At 47.4% G+C, this 22,074-nt stretch overlaps 1 long non-coding RNA gene across 1 annotated transcript; it reads right to left on the minus strand.

The window, feature by feature from the left end:
• Window positions 1-1,572: 1,572 nt before the first annotated feature.
• Window positions 1,573-18,490, minus strand: LOC307061841. The gene is made up of 3 exons (XR_013811203.1): window positions 18,443-18,490; window positions 1,717-1,780; window positions 1,573-1,611 (listed from the first exon to the last, which is right to left on the minus strand). It is a non-coding gene; the product is annotated as an uncharacterized lncRNA (long non-coding RNA).
• Between the last annotated feature and the right edge of the window lie 3,584 nt (window positions 18,491-22,074).

The raw sequence follows: 22,074 nt of genomic DNA on the forward strand, positions 1-22,074 counted from the left end.
ACAGCCTGTCCTGGGCAAACACGCGGAGGGAGGGATTCCAGATTCAAAGTCAAGCTGTGGAACACACTTGGCATGAATCCAAAAAATCAACCTCACACGTGCCTCTTGGAAAACAATGTTCTGCTGGGGCTTGCTGTAAAAATTTCTTGGGTCAATGTTGGTATATACAGGGTTTTCCTTCCTAGTGGCACTTACGGGTTTTAAGATTTTTATCTCTTAGCAAAACGCTTTATATAACTGATATTTTGAGATGGTTTCTCTCCTTTGTGTGCACTCTCTGGTGGATGCAGAGGCTGGTGCTCTGACTGAAGGCCTTCCCACACTCATCACATTTGAAAGGTTTCTCCCCCGTGTGCACTCTCTGGTGGATGCAGAGGCTCGAGCTCTGGCTGAAGGCCTTCCCACACCCACAGCATCTATAGGGCTTCTCCCCGGTGTGCACTCTCTGATGGATGCAGAGGCTCGAGCTCTGGCTGAAGGCCTTCCCACACTCATAGCATTTATAGGGCTTCTCTCCTGTGTGGACTCTCTGATGCATGCAGAGGCTAGAAGTGTGCCTGAAGGCCTTCCCGCACTCTTCACATTTAAAGGGTTTCTCTCCGGTGTGGACTCTCTGATGCATGCAGAGGTTTGAACTATTGCTAAAGCCCCTTCCACACTCACTACAGACATAGGGTTTCTCACCTGTGTGAACTCTCATGTGAATCTGAAGATGTGAGCTCCAGTTGAAGGCTTTGCCGCACTCGTAGCATTTATAGGGCTTCTCCACCGTGTGGATTTTCTTGTGTCTATTGAGCTTTGTCGTGGTGCTAAAGTCCTTCCCGCAATCATCACATTTATACGCCTTCTCTCCCGTGTGGTCTCTCCAATGGATATGGAGCTCTGACAGATGAAAGAAACCCTTGTCGCACTTGTCACACTTATGGGGCTTCTCAGCAGTGTGAACTTTCTGATGCATAAAGAGATCTGCTCTCTCAGAGAAGAATTCCCTACACATGGGGCACTTGTAGATCATGTTTCCTATTTGGTATCGTGATTTAGCGGAGAAGGTTTCCTCACAACTACTACAGTTACAGGGCTGCTATTTCACAGAGTCTCTCACTTGGCCATGTTGGTGTTTATCTCAGGCCGGCTCTGTTCGGGAGGTTTAAGGTCGGCCTAAGCTTTTCCCTGCCTGGCTTTCTATGGAAGGTTTCTCCCTGCATAGTGCTCCTCACTCGGTATTACTATTGATTAGAAAGTGACCTTTACTTCCACGTGCACTCTGTAACTCGTTAACACAGAACTTTCTTTGAGATCCTGAGCTGCCAACATTCCAAGGGGCTCCCAAGGTAGAAACCTTTGCCTTTTTAAGCCCCCGGAATCTTCCTCTTGCAGAATAATCTCGTACTTCTCAGCTGCAGGAAAAGGCCTGCACAGCGTCCCCTGCAGCCAAGGGTGCGATACTGCGTGCTGGTCTCGGTCGCCAGGAGCCTCCCCTTGCAGAGTCACAGTGACATCCTGCCTCCTGCACATCAGACAGGAGCCTCCCAGGAAGCCAGCGCCTTGGGTCCAGGTGTGTCGGTCCTTCCTGGTGAGGATTCCCTACGCAGGGGTCACTCCGGCAGCCTCCTGTAACAGAAACATAAATACTGACACTGAAAATGCCTTTCTTGTCCAGAAAATTGCTATGGATTCCATAATAAATTTTATAAATGTGACAGCAGTAACACAGACCTTTTTGGATCTTGAGGAAGGAGCTCTTATCTTCCAGAGAGACGTGTCTCTTGGATTTGCAGGTCTGAAGAAGAGAATTTGTAGATATCATGCTCCTGTTCATAGCCCCAGTACATAATCCAATTACAACCACTTACTGTAATTATCTGAGCAACATCAAGGGAATACTATTGAAAAGAAAAGAAATCCTCAGAAGACCTACATGTGAGTATGAGAAGCAGCTGTCCTGCATAAATGCACAAGAAGGAAAACGCACTCCGCTTGGAACTTCAGAAGGGAAAATGTTGCTTCTGGAGCTGAAACATAATATCGAGTCACCTCCCAATCCATAGAAAGAATAAACATATGACAGCATCAAATGTCATTCCCTTGCTTAACTGTCCTCCATGGTTTCCTGATGTACTTAAAATCCAAATCCTCAACCTAAAAACCAAGGTCCTGCATGACCTTGCCCCCAAGCTCCCCGAGCTCACGCGTGGCTTGGTGTGTCAGCCGCCTCTCCCCTACGTAAAGAAGGCCCCTGGCTAAGGCTCTATTTTAACTTCTTATTTGATTCCTTCAAAGCGCAGAGAACTTGTAATTATCTTATTGTTCCTTGCTTCTTGTTCTGTGTCCTGTACTAGATTATAAATGCCAGGAGGGAAGAACTCTGTATGTTGCTTGCTGTTACATTCTGGCAAAGGGGAGGTGGGGAGGTGTTTCAGTTAGTATTTGCTGAATGCATCTACAGAGTACTTTATGACACCTCCTCTCTCCTGCAGACATGGCCTGCTTTCTTCTGGTACAGCAGATAAAGGTACATTTTCCAGTGCCTTATTACCAGGCTTTTGATAACGAACATGGGACAAAATATATACCAAATAGAAGGAGAGGAAACAGAAGAAAATTCCAAAATATTCCATCTGAAATCTTGTGAGGTTTAGGATGCCTTAGCCACCTTTTCATGTCCTGTGCTTTATACTCAGTAAGTGATACTTCAATTAATTAATGAAATTAACAGATCTTAAAATAACACTCTCCATAATATGTTTTATATAAAGATAGGGTACATGAGAGATTGAGGAGATTTCTTCAACATTAAAATTGCAAAATAAATTGCACTGTTTCTAGATGGAAGTGTTAGAATAATGAAATTCAACTAGGTAAACAAAATTTCAGCAAAAAAAATGTAGTCAATGTCTGAAAAAGGATATATGCATCTATCCTCTGACCCAGTAATCACACTTCTAGAGCTTTATCCCAGATATACTGCAAAACAGGAATGACGGATGGCCCAGTTTACTGAGGCAGTACTTGTCACAGCAAAACTGCCGGCAACCCAAGGCCCGTCCACTGGAGAGTGGCTGAGTCAACTATGGGGCTTCATTCGGTGAACTACTGCTTCGCCATTTAAACCAGGGAATGAGGAAGAGCACGATGTACGGATATGAGTGAACCCAGACAACACTGTTCAGGGGAAAAAAAAAACAAGGCATAGAATAATAGCTCAAACATGCTATCTTTTGTGCAAAAAAGGAGGGGAATATGAATTATTTAAATATTTCTTTACATGATGTATAAAAGTAAACATGGAGAAGGATAATACAGAATGAATTTTTTTATTGAAGTATAGTTAATTACAATGTTCTATTAGTTTCAGGTGTACAGCAAGTGATTCTGTTACACATATATATATATATTCCTTTTCAGATTAGTTTCCATCAAAGGTGGAAGGCAAGATATTGTGTGTAGTTCCCTGTGCTATACAGGAGGTCCTTGTTGTTCACCTGTTTTATATATAGTAGTGTGTATACGTTAATCCCGAACTCCTAATTTATCTCCCCACCCCCATTATCCCCTTTGGTAACCGTAAGTTTGTTTTCTATGTCTGTGAGTCTATTTCTGTTTAATACAAAATGAATTTAAATGGGAGGAAGGAGAAAAGGATGAAGTAAAATTTCTCTGAATGTAACGTGTGATGTAGTTTTGACTTTGGAGACATATGAATGTTTATATATTCAAAAAATAAAATTAAACAAACAAGAAAAGCAATCCCTAAATTTTGAAAACAAAATGAAGAAAATGAACCTTAACTTTCACATTGGTGACATATCCACAAATGACTTTTGAGTAGAGTAGACTGATCATACATACTCAGGGGGACATTGTGCTGATAAATAAAGCTGCAAAGAAGTCAAACTTCTTTCAACAGTTTAACTTAGTTATAATAACGGTGGTGTATTTATAAAGTAGGATAATGCAAATAAGTCATTACAGTAATGTTAGAAACCAAGATTCAAGGTGAAACAAATGAGATACAAATATAAAATCAAAGGTAAGGAAAAAAATCCCATAACATAAAATTTGACTTAGAAACATCAGTTTGAATTCATGTCTTTTTTTTTTTTTTAAGGCTGTCCATCAAAAAGGCCTGGAGGCAGGCTTCCCTGGTGGCGCAGTGGTTGAGAGTCCGCCTGCCGATGCAGGGGAAACGGGTTCGTGCCCCGGTCTGGGAAGATCCCACATGCCGCGGAGCGGCTGAGCCCGTGAGCCGTGGCCGCTGAGCCTGTGCGTCCGGAGCCTGTGCTCCGCAACGGGAGAGGCCGCAACAGTGAGAGGCCCACATACCGCAAAAAAAAAAAAAAAAAAAAAAAGGCCTGGAGGCAATGACAACCAACAGCAATGGTCCCTTCCCTTACAGACCCTTTTCCACCAAATGGCACAGGGATCCTTGCAGAACGCCTGGTCTCAAGGCCAGAGCAGCACTTTATAAAGTGAGCCTGGGACACCTTGTTATGCCAGAATGTAAGAGAGTCACGGCCAAGGAACACAGATGCCAATTCATGAAGAGACTCCTGCTGGCCAAAAATGGGACAACTAAGCATCAGAAGGAATAATGAATGCAATCCACTGAAACACACTAAATATACAAAACCCCCGAGTTCACAAATGACGACAAGGGTTGGGGAGGAGCGGAAAAAGAAAGAGAGGGACAGACAGAGGAAGAGGGACAGACTCGAGGCACTAGACTAAGCTGAAAGCGACAGGACACCAACTTTTACCTTTTCTGACACTTGGCGACTACAAGGAAAGAATGGAAACTCCTTCGTCTATGAACTGTCCTTCAAGACGAGGCAACAATCCAGCCAGTCAACACGCAACCCTAACGAAACGCCTGATTCAGACCACGGTAAGAAATGGGCGAAAACATCAGATGAAAGGCCGATCGAGAACTTTTTACATTTGGAGGATCTGGCTGTCAACCCCTGAACCCACCAGGCCATGATGTCAGCGTAACTCCAAGGGGCAACAGGAAACACACAGCGTCCCCTGCAACATTCCCGCCAACCACGCCTCCAGGACTCATTTTTATTTGAAGGAACTGGGAGGGCTAGAGGACTACCAGGACACCAGCAGAAAAATATCAACATGTGAGGCAGTGCACAGGACAGCTACCCGTTCTGCAAGAAGTCAATGGCATGGAGAAGGGTGGGGGGGGCTGCTCTAGATTACAAAGACTTGATATAGAACAACCGTAACAGCCAAGTGTAACTTGGAGACCTACCTTCTTCGGAATCTGATTCAAATAAGCCAGCTGCTAAAACGGGACAACTGGGGAAACACCATTAGGCACTAGGTATCCGATCACACAGGAACACTGCTCACTCTATTCGGTGTGATAATGCCTTTGCAGTTGTGTAAACAAATGTCTGTGTTTTTTGAGATTTATACTGAAGTTTGTAAGAACGAAAGGACATGATGTCTGAGACGTGTCCTAAAATGCTTTGGCCGGAATAAAAACGACAGGCAAAGCGCATGAGGGAGGACTGCTGTAACCGCTGCTTCTGGGTGACGATAAATGATGAGTAAGCTAACCTATCTTCCTTTGTGTATGTCTGTAATGTTTCATGATAAGAAAACTGGTCAGTGTTCGGAAAACATTCTTTTCCTGCTCCTCTTGCAATGACAAACTGATCCCAGAACCCGGCACACTACACAGAGGTGAAACTGAACTACACAGATGCAACCCTCCAATGGCTGTGACTTCCCCAGTCAATCCCGAGCACGTGAGGACGTGTGCACCGCAGGTGTCACTGGAGAGCAGAGGGGAGGGGACGGTGACCAGCAGGGGACACAGGGGGCAGTGCTGCACTCCAGCCTCCTTCCCTCCTCAGCTAATTAACCGAGACTCCATGCGGTTCTCCTGGTGCGCTCCCTCAGCAATGAAGCAGTGAGGGCCAAGGCATCCATCCAGACTGGCCTCAGGAGAGGCTGACTCTGCTCAGAAGGGTGGAAACACCAAGCCCAGCGATGTGAAACTCCTACAGTTGTCGTACATGAACTCGCGCCAGAGTTTCTCTGGACAAGGAGTCAGGTACTGCCACTCCTTCCAGGGAAAAGGCCTGGACGCACATGTAAGTCTCACCGCATGAGGGCAAGCTACATTCTGCAGGAAAAAGCTCAAGCAAAAGAACCTCCAGGGCTTCCCTGGTGGCGCAGTGGTTGAGAGTCCGCCTGCCGATGCAGGGGACACGAGTTCGAGCCCTGGTCTGGGAGGATCCCACATGCCACGGAGCAACTGGGCCCGTGAGCCACAACTACTGAGCCTGCGCGTCTGGAGCCTGTGCTCTGCAACAAGAGAGGCCGCGATAGTGAGAGGCCCGCGCACCGCGATGAAGAGTGGCCCCCGCTCGCCGCAACTAGAGAAAGCCCTCGCACAGAAACGAAGACCCAACACGGCCAAAAATAAATAAATAAAAATTTAAAAAAAAAAAAAAAAAAAAAAGAACCTCCAGCAAATTTGCCATGTGACCAACCAAAAAATAAAAGAAGGACAAACCACCACCAAGGATCCTCACTGCAGCCTTTCCTAAAACAGCACCTGCCTCACTGCTTCCCTACGTACAAAGGAGACTGTCAACCCAGCGAGTAGGTCGATGCCACAGAATTCTACAGATCCCAAGGGCACAATGTCCCCAAGATTCTCTCACTCAAGACGATGTCTCCTATCCAATGTCCCATATAAGGGCTTTCAAGGGGACAGCCCATTGTTTTGACTGTGAGGCCACCTGGGAGACCTGAGGAGGAAGGAACCTTGCACTGAGGTCACCTGGCACTGCCACGGGTGATGTCCCATCTCTCCACGAGGCCTCAGGGGCACCCTCAGCAGTACAAGCCTTCAGTTTATATTTGAGGAGAACCTCTCAAACAGGAAGGTTAGGGTCCGGCTGAGAAGTGACAGGAAGAAAGCTTCAAGTAGCCCGTCTGCCTCAAGTCCCCACCTTCCATGAAAAGAGCCCTCTTCTCTCCCTGTAGTTTGTCCATTAGCAGCTTTGCCTCATCTAAACCTTGTGACACCAAACAATACCTGAATTTGTACCCATCTCCCGGCACAGTTAAAAGTGAGGGATCAGCTAATAAACAACTGTGGCTGAAATGTGAGGAAGTAAAAAAATGAGTCCTAAATACAAAGAAACTATGCCCTGAGAGAATAAAAGCCCTGGGCCCTGGCATTGGAAAGGGTCATCTGGAAACGGAGACGCAGGATTAATGGGCTGGGAGAACGGAGCTGTTGCCCTTTGAGGGCTGATCGGGCCAAGAGCCCTCAATTCTAGACGCAGATTCAACCACCACTGTGCTCAGGAAGTAACACTACTACTGGACTGTGGTCTGAGGCACCGCGTCTGCTGCAGTGGCCTTGAATTTCCTTACAGGCAGACATGCCTGAGAGAGAGGAGCCCAGTCTGGTCATACCTGCAGGGGGCAAAGGTCAAGAGGAAGGTACATGGGGGGACGCTGATTTTCTCTCCAAATTTCGGCCTGAATCTGTTGCAGAACTTGAAGATAACAGTCCCTACACTGTGCTGGGGAGGGAGATTCTGAATGTGGATTTTGAAAGAGGATTATTTAAACTACTTCTGTATACGCCTTTCACGTATTACTCTCTTTTACACAGCTGTCCCCAAAATATGATTCTGCATAGGAAAAAAGGGTGAACTTGTTTTTCACAGATTTCTTGTTAAAATGATCCGATGATTGCACAATAGAAGGACCCAGGCTGCACAGGGCAGGTGTTGAAGAACAAACAGAAGAGCGGGTGAGCAGGACACTGAGAGTCACTGTCCCACAGGGCCCTGGTGCTGGGCCGACGGGAGGCGTCAGTGTGGCTGCACTCAGAGCAAAACCAACCACCCAACACAGAGGCGCAGGTCGGGAAATGGCGACCAGCAGATGCTCCAGAACGCCGACTCGGACCTGGATCACACTCAGCACAGGTTGGATGTGAAATCAAGACTAACCACCCTGACCCAGCAGGAGAGAAATCCAGTTACGCTCGTCAAGGAGTTGGCGGCCAGAAGCCTCGCCCTCAGACTGTACACGCGCACCAGGCCGGCTGCTGTTGTGTGCTGTGCTGCAGGTCCTTCTACAGTATTATGGTTCCTATAAAGCATTAAATATAAATAACCCCGCCCTAGAGTAGCAGACTCTTTGATACATCAGTTAAATCTACGTCAACAGAGATCAAACTACCTTCCTATCTAGAATCAGATCTGCCAGAACATGTGGTTTATAGTTCTGTCACTCGAAGGGATAAGGGCACACTTTCTGGGAAAGATAAAAATGAAACAGAAGAGGAAAGAAGACATTCCTATGCCTCCAGCCTCAACCAAAACCCCACCACCAACTGCAGTGGGCTGCACTGGCCATGTGACTCATCTCCCCCACTTGTAGAGCAGGCACTGTGTCATGGGGCCTGAAGAAGATTCTCAAAGATAACCAAAGTGCCGTAGCTCAGATGATGATGCCCTAGACTAGTCACTGTGAAATATAAAGACTCCAAATCAACTTCCACGTCTCTTAGTTACTGGGAAGTGTTTTACAGGAAGATCCCTGTGTTCCCAGTTGCCCTAACACATGTTGGTTCATGCCATGTTGTTTAGCATCTGATTTATAAATGATACTCAAGAGAATCCTGCTCAGCCAGAAGCAGGCCTAGAAGAAAGTCATCATTGATGCAACAGTACTGGAAATTGAACTCAGATGCAGGATCAGCACATGCATGCATGCGGGCATACGTTCCACAAGAATTTAGCACCCGGCATTTGTCAGGCAGCGGGCTACACTCTGGAAGATCCTATGAAGAACAACACAGCCATGGCTTCTGCATTCGTGTGGTTTACAGTCTAGGAGGGGAAGGAGACAGGCCCGGCATCGTGCAAGTGGTGCTGTGGCCGACCAGGCCCCAGGGACACAGCTGCACGAAGCGGGGCATCCTAACTAGTCTTTCGTGACAAGGAAGACTTCTAGTAAACTCTCCTTTTAGACTGAAACCGGAAGGACAAACCGAGTTAACCTGCAGGGCAGGAGGACAGAGGGTCTTGGCCTAGAGAAGGGCAAGTGTCTAGAGACAACCAAGACCACCAAGCCTAGGAGCACACGTTCAGCACGTGGAAGGCAAAAGGGGGGCTCTACCAGGTCATGGTGTGAAAGGACACTGCCTTAGAATAAAACTCTAAGGTTCAAAGTCAAAGGGGAGTGGGCAGCAATGGAAAAGAATGCTCCGTCTGGAAATGAGAGGGGAGGCTTTCTAACTGATTCGTAGCTTCTGCCGGGGCCGCCGCAGGAATCCCCCCTCAGAGCCTGGCCCGTGAGGGATGTGGCTCATTCCCGCGGGACCAAGACAGAGCCTGCCTGCGCGTCACAGCCTGGGACAGGGTGGGGAGCATACAAAGCTCCACTCACCCGTCCCTGCCACCTCCCTTCCCACAGCAGCCGTGACTCCACATCTCCCGAAATCATCATGAACTCTGCCAAGGGACCACCTGCTGGAGCAGTCGGAAGACTACATGCCCCCTAATGGGCCAAGAATATGAAAAAGCTCCAGCCTCACCCAGAGGTCCTGATCGCTAGAAAACATTCCAAAAGGAAAGAAGATTGCACTCTTCCTCTACACACGTCAAGTCCTATGAAAACCTGCCGTCAACCCGGCAGCACGATCCTGAGAGCGTGAGTGTCTGTGCAGCGCCAGTCCCGCGTCCCCAGCTGCCCCCACTCCTCCCAATGCTCAGCCCACTGAAAGCCGCCTCTCACCCCGAGAAGTAGCACTTTCTGCCAACCTTTGTTATCCTGCAAAAAACACACACCTTCCAGCTCTTCCACCAACAGTGTGACTTTAAGCAAGTCACTTAAGCCTAAGACTCAACTACCTAAAACGTAAGAGACAAACGATACTCATATCCGTCTCTCGGGGCTGCTACGAAAATGAGGCAATGCACGAGCCTAGGCCCCATAAACTCTCCCTCTGTCCTTCCCTCAACTCCGTTGAACATCGGGAAGGCATGCTGTTTACTGCAGGGCGGCTTCAGGAACCTGCAGTGCTCAGCCGTCAACCTGTCACCTCCCAGCGTCCATACCCTTTCCCGACTGCACGCTCACTTCCTGTTCGGGATCACCTCTCCCTGTCTGCGCAGCACTGATGGGCCAGTAAATCAGGGTGCTCTCTCCTCCCACAGTGAAAACCGAGTCCCCAGACCTTCCCCTCCTGAGTTGGGGAAAATGCTAATAAATACTGGCTACAGAATGACAAAGAAATTCTTTTCCCTAAAAATTCCTCTTTTATTCAACCTCCTAGCTCCGAGTAAGCTGGGTTTGCCGTGGTATCCATCTCTTCCTTCTCCTCTGTCCCTGCTACGCACAGAAATGTTAAAGTTTGCTCTAAAATACGTCCTTCACATTCTGTTTTCCTCACTCACTCCAGGTTCAAGGCCTCTCCTACAACACACTGAGCCAAGAGCCTGGTTCACCTTAAAACCATGCTCCAGCAAGGTGTGAGAAGTCAGATGCCTTCTGGGGTCCAGTAGGGAATATAACTGTGTGCTCTTGTCCGGCTTAAGACATCAGGGTCTAGGGGGTCCCTCCCACCTACTCCCCTTAAAAGCACTCATTCCTACAAATAAAACGTCAGCAGGCTGAAATCAGTCCACCAGCCACAAGCTGAGTCTCTTGCAAAAGACCCAACTTGTGAGCACGGGATACTGAACAACTGTCCAACCTCGGGAAGCGCAGTTCTTTCCAGTTACCGTCGTAGACCAGCAGTTCTCAACAACCAAGACCCTTGGGGGTTCCAAAACCCTTATAAAACAAGATCAAAATGATTTTCAAAATAACAGTAACATGTAGTTTGCTTTTGTCACTGTGCTGACACTTGCATGGACGGTGCAGAAGTACTGGCTGGTAAACTGCCGACTCCTCAGGCCCCTCACACAGAGCCCTACGGCAGAGGCACCAAGTGATACCAGTAGTCAAAATGTTCTTCACCTCCAGGGGCTCAAAGTAAGCCAAAGTTTCACTTAAGAATATCTTTGGGCTTCCCTGGTGGCGCAGTGGTTGAGAGTCCGCCTGCCGATGCAGGGGACACGGGTTTGTGCCCCGGTCCGTGAAAATCCCACATGCCGCGGAGCAGCTGGGCCCATGAGCCATGGCCGCTGAGCCTGTGTGTCCGGAGCCTGTGCTCTGCAACAGGAGAGGCCACGGCAGTGAGAGGCCCACGTACCGTGCAAAAAAGAAAGAAAAAAAAAAAGAATATCCTTGAAGAAGCAATAAAAAAATAATTTTACTAAATCTAGACCCTTTTATTTATTACATTTATGTTAAACATATTATGTTTATTACTTATTACATTGATATGAAATACATACAAATATATTTTTAATGTATATTTATCATATTCTAGATTAAAATGGAAGCATACCAGGTCGCATACCCAAGGGCAATGGTTGCCTAAAGGAAAAGCACTTGTATAAATGTAACTGTCTGAGCTGCAAGCTGAACCGCCTCTTCTTTTCGACAGAACATCACTTTTACTTGAGTGACTACACACTTGCTATGCAGACTTGGGTGCTGGGCAGACATCTCAGATAACAGGAAACTGATGGTATTTACTGCCAACTGTCAAATCCGAGCTTTCAAGTGAAAATTGGGATTTTAGAAAACTCCTGTCACCATGAGCTCTCCAGCTTCCTGAGACTTGAAGACTTTTCTGATGAGACTGACAGCAACACTAACCATGAATTTTCTGATATTACATGTAATGGAACATATGAACACTTTCAGGATCTGCAAAAAGTGAACCGATGTTGCCCAAATGACCAATGTGTCAGGTAATAAATCATTGTGGGTAAAAGATCTATTCAAAGTACAAAAGAGACCAGGGATTTTAACGTAGCACAGTACAAAAGGTTCACTGATAGGACTGCACATTGCAACTAACCTGTAGGAAACTACGACTCGTCAGGTTTTGGTATCATGTCACAAATGAACTCACAATTACTTGAAAAGGCTACTGAAAGCCCTTTTTCAATTCTCTTGTCTGTGAGGCTGGATGTCTTCATCTACTTCAGCTAAAACAACATATTGCCAGAGACTGAACACAGAAGCGGATGTAAATATTGCCACTCTTCCTACTATATGTTTTCTCGTTTTAGAAAATAGCTATTTTTCATACAAATGTAATTTGTGTTAATGTGTAATGAGTTTGTCATTATTTTTTAATTAATTTTTTTGCAAAGTTTTAGTCTTCATTTCTATTATAAGCATCAATGCCCATAGCCCACACAGACAGAAAGCTCTCTGAGGTTCTTAAATAACACTTCTTAAAGCGTAAAAGGATCCAAAGACCAAAAAGGGTTTGAGATTCCATCTCAAACAGACTTTTTTTTTTTTAAAGCTGAAAGTATGTGAACAAACTGTAAGACGAACACTTACTTACAGTAGTAATTTCCATCATCAGCCATCACTATTCTGGTTGTAAGAAAAATACCCTCCAAATTCCTCTACAATAACCCCAAAGTCGAGTTTTGTACATGAGAAGACTAAAAGGTGAACACTACAAGAAATAACTCTTTACCCAGAGAGACGTTTTATAAAGGATTCAGAAATTACCCCATTAGGCAGAAGCCACTAATGTGTTCCTCTAAGACCTTGATTTCGGTTCCAAGGCCTTGTGATTCTTATTATCCTATACGGTTCCCCCTGGACATAAAGGATGTCCCCGTTCGTGGAGAGAGAACATGGAACATGTCCCCAGTGTGGCTAGGAGCTCGTCCTCCTCACAAACCATCAGGAAGTCCCACAAGTCAACTCACTCAGGTATTAATTGGACAGTGGTATGCTAAGGAACCTCTTTGCTTGGCCCTTTTCTACAGGCCTTGGCAACAAAAAATAAATGGAAAGGCTGTTCAGGTCCCTGGTGCCTGCATGCTGCAGAGGAACAGGGCTAAGAAGTTCAAGGCCACCCCCCACCGTGTGCTGCAGGGACCTGGGCACACGACAGAGGCAGCATCTACCTCCTTGTTAATCTCACTACACCTTCAGAAAATTCCAGTCTAAACTACACAAAACAGGGTATAGCTGACCTAGATACTCAAGCTCCATAGGCCCAGTCCACCTCATCTTTGCTCAGCTATCTGTCTCAGAATTACTTAATTACAGCAGCACTTGTAACGCATCGATTAGGACTGTGAATGCCAAACCCACTCTCTTTTGCTCCTACATCACCATCGGTCCTTGAATAGAAGGTATCAGCGGCCTGGAAGACACCCAGGCTGGCTGCCCAAAAGGCCCTTCCTATTTCCCACACTTTTCCCAACACCTCACTCCTCAAGCTACCGGGGCCGCTTCTCCTCATTACAGTCCCTCCGCACGTGCCCCGGGCCGCCTCTACGGTACCGGATCACAGGGAAGACCACCTTGTGAGGTCCTAGCCCCCTCACCGTGGTGGCTGGTTTCCCCCAACACGCTACAGCAGCCACAAAGGCCTCCAGCTAGCCCGCTCCCCACACCTCATCTGCCCTCACTGACAACCCCCTGCAAGGCCCAACCGCGGGGCCGCTTTCCTGAGGTGTGCTTCTCGCTCATAGAGGTGAGAACGCAGGCTTCCTCATCTCCCGGGCTAACCTCAGGAACGGGAAGCTGGAGGCAGTCCAGGCTGAGAGGGGAGCCTCGCTTACAGCGGCTCAAGCACGCAGCTCTCTCCGGGGCCTAAATCTCCTGGGCCAAACCCCTCTGCACCAGAACGCCCAGCCTGAGAACACGGTCTGGGCTTCTATGCACCTGAGGGCCAGTTCAGGTGCTCACGCACTGCACCTCTCACTGGAGTACCACACGCTTCGGAAAACCACAGTGGCCTCAGAGCAGGCTCCTGAAACAGTCCGTCAGTCACCGGCCACTGGCTGCCATGCACGCGGCGTCTACTCAGTAACTGCCCTAACCCCCATTCCAACACTCCCCGACCTGGCGCTCAAGCAGCGCTTCCTGAATCCACCACTGATACTCTGCTGCCTCGGTAATTTATAGGGACAATTTCCCCGAGGGCACCGGGGCCAACTTTTTAGGTCAAAGGAGTTTCTGAGTCTCAGCAGGAGTCTCCAGCTCACCTTTAGTGACAACAGTGGGTTTTACATCACTCTTGAGGCCTTCCTCTCTGCTTCCCTGCCACCAGTGGGTGAGGAAAGACTCCAATCCAGTGTGAGCCCTGAGCGCTAGAAGAGAGCCCCTGCCTCTGGCTCCCTCGGCCGCTCGCCCAGGATCTCCCAGGGGGGCCACCTTATCCCTACCCCGACCACGTTTCCTACCTGGGGCCCCACGTGTGTGGGCTCCTCCCTCCCCGCCCCCTCTTCCTGCCCACACGTCCTGAGGCCTCACGCGCTACAAGTCCTAGGTTCCCTGACCTCGCGCCTAACGAAGTTCTCAGTGGCTAAGGATCTGGGCTCTGGGTTTTGATGATCCGTAGGGAAGAGAGCTGCTTTCCTCCTGTCCTTGGGACAACTGCTCTTCGTGTGACTTGGCTTAATGACTCCTAATGGAAAAAAGATAGAAGACAAAAGAAACCGCACCTGATTTTTCTTTAACTAGAAATTATCTCAGCGACTATGAACTTAGGTCTGGAGAAGGGCAACAAAAAGTATGGAGGGAGTGAGGCCAAGCTTTCTTCTGAGTTGGAGAAGGAAGTCGGAGAAGGACAACTGCCTGTGTGATTACGGTGAGAAAGGGTGACACAGGTATACACTCCTCAGCTTCCCTCCAGCCCAGTCCTCCCACAGAAATGACCTCTGGAATGACCCAGCGGGGCGTGGGCCTGGCTCTGCCGCTTGCTGTGTGACCCCGGCTGATCTAAGACGGATCTGTAAAAATATGGATAATCGTGTCTACAACCCTCTGCTGTGATAACTAAAGAAGACAGTAAGTGTGAAAGTACTTATCAGAGTGCCCACAGCTTGGCTGAAGCCAAATGAATGTGAGTTTCCTTATTTCCCTTATCTTGACTAGTGCATTTGCCAAGAGGGTCATCTCACGGGCAGAGGCCTCCCAGGACCCCACGGTGTGTCTCCCAGTCATCACGGTTCCTTCTCTGCTCCAAGTCAAACGCTGCTTTCACACCTTCGTGTCTGTCCCCTGCACCTCCCGCTTCTACCCAGCAGCTTCTCCTTCTTGACTCTCTACCCGTAGCATTGTCTTAAAATCCTTCTGACAGCGGGGACGTTTCCTCACACTCTGGACTCCACCACCACCTGCTTCCTGCTCTCCGACACTGCACACGGGAACGCCCAAGGAATGGGACACAATGTGACCTGCTGCGCTGATGGCCCCCACGTGAGCGCCACAAATAAGGCCCAAGTTTGCCTTATCTATCTAGTAAAGGTGTAACATCCATATACATTAGGAATCCTAATAATGTGGTGGGTGGAACGCTGGGCTTGCAGTAAGAAGTTCTAAGTTCAGATTCTCGATCGGACACTGAACAGCTGTGTGGCCGCAGGTCACTCATTCTCAGCCTCAACTCACTCATCCGGGAGATGGACGGTCAGACCCACTGTGAGGCATCCAGACGCTCACTCTCGCTCTCATCACGGGGCTTAAGGGCCTCTGCTTCGTTCTGTCCCCAGGAAGGAACAGCAAGGACCGGGAAGCAGTGGGGGGTATGGGTGGGGGGACTGAAAACAAAAGCTTTTCGGGACACAACAAGGATGCTTAGAGAGTCAATGCAGGTAAGCACCACTGCCTGTGAGACTGTACCCTTGCCTGCACAACCTGCCTTTTCCCGTCCCTTCCCTTTGGCTTTGTCTTCCTCAGGGGACCCACCTTTCCCAACTGGGCCAGGGGACTCCCCCTGCTCCAAGGCCCGCAGGAGAGCAAGCGCAGCAGGCTCAGGTCAGAGGGGCTCTAACGCGCAGGGCGAAGGACTCGCGTTTATCAGACTGGATTCCTCCTCATACTGCTGGAGGAGTAAGACCGACAGGGACAGAATCCATGCTCGGGCCTAGAAGAAAAAGGACCAGAGACTAGAAAGCTCAAGCCACCCTCAGGGAGAAGCAAAGGAAATACCTGAAGGTCACACAGGGCCTGGCCAGCTAAAGGAAGGATACACACAGACTGGGCCCAGGAGACCGCGACAGAAATGAAAAGTGGATTTTTAACAGGACTGTCCCCAGTGACACTGGGATTGGGAGTGTAACAGTAGTTGGCAGACCAGAAAATTAGAGATTTGGGATTCTGTTTTTTTAATGCATTTTTTAAATTGTGGTTAAAAATACATAATAAAATGTACCATCTTAGCCATTTTTCAGTGCAGAGTTCAGTAGTGTTAAGTATGTGACGTGCACATTATTGTGAAACCTCTCCAGAACTTTTTCATCTTGCAAAACTGAAACTCTACCCACTGAACAACTCCCCCTTCCATTCTGCTTTGTTTCTATGAATCTGACTACTTTAAATATCTCAGATTCTGGCTACTTTTATACCTGGGTCACAACCTGTAACTTGTTCTGTTTGGCAAACCAAGGGAAGTACGTATGGGCATGACAGATCTGCGGAGAGGCTCACTCAGGAAGCACCGACTGCAAGAGCAGCTAACTTCCTACAGCCACACAGAGACAACCACAACCCTACAACCGCATACGCCACGGCCATCAGAATTCAGGATCAGCGTGGACAGAAAGGCATCACCACCCCACTCTCAAAAAGAGCCAGGGAAGGTTCACAAAAACCAGTGCAGGACTTCAGCGTTCAGGCTTCTGACTTGGTAGGACTAGCGCCTGAGGGTCATCAGTGTCACTTTGGAAACGTACGCTAGTAAAGACTACTAACAACTGTGGCCAGTGGTCTCAGTGAACACTCCTCACCTCCAGGACCTCTAGGCAGAAATGTGCATAGGACTGAACCAGAAATACAAAACTCATGAATACTTCATCGTTAGCTAGGCCTGTGGATCCCACTCCTGATGCAGCGTTCCACAGCGGGGCTAGATCGCATGGAGAAGTCCTTCTCCCTCTGTTAGTGGTAACCTTGGGCTTGAGACCAAAGCAATTATGGGCAGAACAGGAATTCATAAACTACTAGGCCTGTATCTCAAGTCTTACTACTCATCATAAAGGAGGCTGGCTGAGGGGACCCAAGTCAACACCAGAGAGAATGGAGCCAGAAAGGGACAGAGAAGAGAGAAAGATCATTTGCCACCATGCCCAGGCAGACTCGCCCAGGCTTCCAGACAGGGCCGTGGCCTGGAAGTCAACCCAGCACCCGGAGGAAGAGGGGAGGGCAGCCTCTCTTCCCCTGGGCTGGTCAGGAGCAGCCCCGGCCTTCCCACCCTGCCAAGGAGAGTCAGGAAAGAGGAAGACACCACACACCCCCACAGGCTCAACCTTCTCACTGTGCACGGCAGCTACACCCACTAGGACAGAGGCCACTGAACGTCCTTTATCTCACTGAGTCAGTTCTCCTCGTGCAGGAGGGACGTGAAGTCAGGGCAGGGAGAGGCCCAGAGCTGAGAACTCAACCTCTGGCAGTGAGGGGAGGAGATGAGAAGCCACATGCCCCAGGCCAACAACCACCGAGACAGGGTTCTCCTTCCTCTTGCTGCCCAGCTATGCATAGCAAGAATGTAAAGTTTTATTATGAACGTGAACCACAGCGATCCAGACTGCGTGTTCAACGGGAGTATTTTGGATTTCAGCAATGACCAAATAAAGAGGAACAAATACCTGTCCTATGTAAAATATATGTTGTCTTCTTGAGTCAAGCTGAAGGGAAAAAAATTATTAAAAAATGATCACAAATCCAAAGGCTCAAAAGAAAATGAAGGGAAAAAATGCTTGTGCTGGAAACATGCTGCTCTCAGAATCATGTCTGCACAGAGACTGATGTAACAGAGTCCCCAGTAAGAAGACTTTCAGGAACTCGTATTGAAGGAGAAAGCTGCTGTTCAGACTTCGGAAGAAAACACCAGAAACGTATGGAGTAACAAACTCAGCTTAAAAACAAGTTGTGATATCTCAGTGAAGACAGGACCAATGGGAAAGAAAACCGGGAGGGCATCAGTCTAAAAAGCAGGTTTCTGGTCCAGAAGGCCTTCAGGACAGCAAGGGAAAATGGAACAGAGAGAGTGAAGCTTTAATAACCAACGGCTTACGTGAAATGAAGAAAATCAAACTCCAGAGGTGCAGAGAGGCACTCCAGATGGGACAAAGATGCTCTGCTATCTTCAGAGTTAAGGAAAGCTGTCTAAGGCCTGGAGACCTCAAAGCCAGAGAGAGGCAAGAGCTTAAGAAAAATCATGAGATAGGGAGACTTTCTTCCTCACTGAGTCCGGAAGGGAACATGCTTAGAAAAAACTCCAGAGACGGTTTGGGTTTAGAAATAGTTGAGGGCGATTCTCCATCGAGGAAGACGGTCAAACAAGGGGAACACTTACCACAGTGACAGAAGTCAAAACCCCCAAGACATTCCAGAAGAAGCAGAGGCAGGGCCCACAGTGGCTGAAGGGCAACAAAAGCCTCGGGATCCTGCTGGGTTAGAGACATGCAGAGAGAAAAGCAGAAGGTTTGTATTATGGAGAATTTAGGATCACAAAGTGTTTTGAAGAGCTGACTATTATAAATGTGGGGTCCCAGCTCAGAAGATAGGCAGACCCACTTATATTTAGGATTTATATAAAAATATGGAATTCAAGACCTGTAGGGCCAGAGGATGAGAAAGCCTGAGAAACTCTAGAAAGGAAATGCCAGGCAAGCCTGCACAACTTCCCTTCAAGATATAGGAATTCTATATCATAAGTAGCCTCTTGATAGGAACTTTATCCAGACTGAGTTTTAGGTTCACGCTGGATACTGAGTAACTGACTGGGATTGGCTGGAATCCTAGAGAGTCTAAAATCAATACTGTTTTTCTCACTTATTTTCCAGGTGAGAGGCTGCTGACGGGGCAGAGACTAGAGGCAGGGTGGACGAGTTCATCCCCTGGTTTTACCACACGCTAGCTGTGCAACCTTAACCTAAGAGGTTAAGAGTGGGGTTCATGGAGATAATAAAAGACACCTGACCTTGAAAGGGAACATTATAAGGTAGTTTAAGGGTTAAATAAATTAATGCATGACCAGTATTTAAGACAGTGCCTAGAAAATGTTAAGGGCTCAACGAAGATTAGCTATCATTATCATTATTTTATTTATTCCATCTACTTCCTCCCCTCTCTGCTATATTCTAGAACTGCTAAGAGTAGTTTGGGTATAGATTCCAAGATCTATTTTAAAGTTCGGGGAACATCACTTTTCCTCGGGAAGTGATGACACATTAGGGGAGTTAGGGACCAAACTGCTGCCATGTTAACATTCGGATGCAACATTCTCCTAAATCTGGGGAATCTAGGGACGGTGCTAAGTTACTATATGTCTATATAGCTCTGCAGAAATCTGGGGGGAAGGAAACATGCAAATGATATGAGGCTGGAGTCAGCCAACTCTGCTAACATCTATCTGAAGCAGCTCTATCATTTCAGCAGAAACCACTAACATGAGAAATGGAGTCCTACAGACTGCCCTGAGTGACCCTGCAACATGTGAGACTGAATCAAATGGGGAGAAAAAGGAAAAACGAAAATGCTTTCAATATATTTAGGGATTTTAGTTTCTAAAATGGGAACAAAGGGTTGACTCAGAATGAAGGTTGTTAACAGGATATACTTTAAAGGGCAGGAATTTCAAATGGTTTTGAGAGGGGGCCAGGTTTCTTCTTCCTTGCTGAATTACACATGCCAATCATGGTGCCTGCAAATCCTACAAATGGGAACGGCCTCAGCTTTAAGGATAGGCCCAGCTGCTGTAGACCATATAACCTCTCCATCTCACCTCACCACAGCGTCTCAGACTAAGTGCAGACACCTGACCCATGAGCTTAACAGTGACCTCTGCTGTGGCCTGGAATAACAGTAAAAGCTGCAACAAAGTTGTATTCCCAGTCTCTCTCTCTCTCAGGAATCTAAACAATATTGAAAATGAGGTGATTAGCCAGGAGAGATGAAGCTGAAAGGTTACTATGTACAAAGGAACTGGAGCGGTCATGAGCAATCACAGCAAACCAAAGTCATGAGGAAGTAGAATCTCTAAGTAAGGCAGAGAAAAGATAGATGGCATAGGAAAAAAGAAAAAACCAGATGGCAGCAAGAGGAAAAAGACACAAAGGAAAGACAGCTGCCTTGAGACCCCACTGTCGATAGGAAAGACTGCCTGTCTCCGAGCTGCCTTAGTTAATGACAGTTTTCTGGCCCAGGTGCATCCTTACACCATATCCCGTTTCCTAAAATGGAATGGATCTCTACTCCTTGCAACAGAAAATCGCTAACTAAAACAGTTATTTCAGCTCCCCTGAGGATGGAGTTTTCCCAGGAGGCAGCTCGGTGCCTCCAACAAACAGACTCCTGGCAAGTCCACCCCAGCCAGACGTGCCTAGACGTCGCAACGGAACAGGGGGGTCTCATCCCCTGGGCTCCTTCGGCACAGGCCCTAGCGCTTATGAGCATCTCAATGACCTATGACAATGTTTGAGACCTGAAAAAAAATATTTACTGGATGTAAAATATGAAAAGAAAATCATAAAATCAAAGTTAATAAATGTTTAATGTCTACAACTAGTCTAATGAAGCTTAACTCACAGTTTTGTATAAGCTAATTTCATGTGGGATGTGGGTACATTTTTTTTAATACGTTTGATATGTGACATGGTAAAGGCTGCCAAAGATAAGAGTGCTGAGGCCTTCAAAGGACGGCAAACCGGTCCCACGGAAGGAGACGTGCTTGGGTGTGAGCTGGAACCTGCCCACCCTGCCCTTTGCAGAAGTTTACACTTAAATATTATGCCTTACTACTCAAAACTGAGCAGTCTGAAGTTAGAAATCAACCCTCACCTCCCAAATTTAAACATACTGTAATTTTGGTACTCCTGAATTAGGAGTCTATTATTTTTTCTTAATGTAATATTTTACAAAAGTGAATCCAAACAACTTCTACTAGCCATCCTATTGGTTTTACCAGAAAGAAGGGAAAACGTTATTTAGGCTACAAATGGTCCTGCATGTCTGAAGGACATCGTCAGAATAATAAATCAAAAATTGGTCACATTTACTCTCTCCTTGGGCAAGAGACCCCATGAATGTCAGGAACAGAGGCAAACATTCTCTCCCATTTGGCCAGACTCTTAATCTGAGAAAAATAGGAGGTAGTTCACAAGTTACACAAGATTTAAATCTTATACCTGTAAAAGCAGAAAGGCAAATATAGCTCTCTTTCCACAGTCACTGCTGATTAGGGCTCTCGCTGGGTGAACACAGAGAAGCTCACCATCTGTTCCAGCTACGACCACTGCCCTCTCCCCACCTTCTCCGCTGGCCTTCCCTGCAGACCTCTACACTTCCCGGTCCTGCCCCCCATACACCCACTCCCCCTTCTATACCCCACCCCCATGACGCCTCTTCTGCAGAACTGTTCCCTGGGAGTTCCCTGGCAGTCCAGTGGTTAGGGCACTCTGGGCTTTCATTGCCGAGGGCCCGGGGTCCAATCCTTTGTCAGGGAACTAAGATCCTGCAAGCTGTGTGGTGCAGCCAAACAAAACAGAAAAAAAACAAACCAAACAAACAAAACCATTCCCCTCCTCGTCAGAGCTCAAGACCAGACCCTTGCTCCCGTTTCACTCTTTGACGCCAGTTTACACGTATCTCCTCCGTCCCCAGTTCCCTGCACTTTCTCACCTCTCCTCAGGCCTTGCTGAAGGCACTGACCATTTATTTTATTCCTTTTTTCTAAACACAGGTGTCCGCTAAAGGTACATCCTGACTCCATTTTTTTTTAGCTCAACCACCTGCCTGACTTGAATGAGAACCATTTCCATGATGACAATTCCACATTCTCTCATAACAGGAATATCTCCCTGTCATCCCACAATGAACTGAAAATCACTAATTCGCCATATAAAGTCCCTATAAAAGGCAACACCTTCCCCCAACAAGTCTCCCAGGCTGGGAGCTTTAAATCCAGCTCTCTCCCCCTCCCCACCC

The sequence above is a fragment of the Hyperoodon ampullatus genome (assembly GCF_949752795.1).
Source record: "Hyperoodon ampullatus genome assembly, chromosome: 13".
NCBI classification, from domain to species: Eukaryota; Metazoa; Chordata; class Mammalia; order Artiodactyla; family Ziphiidae; genus Hyperoodon; species Hyperoodon ampullatus.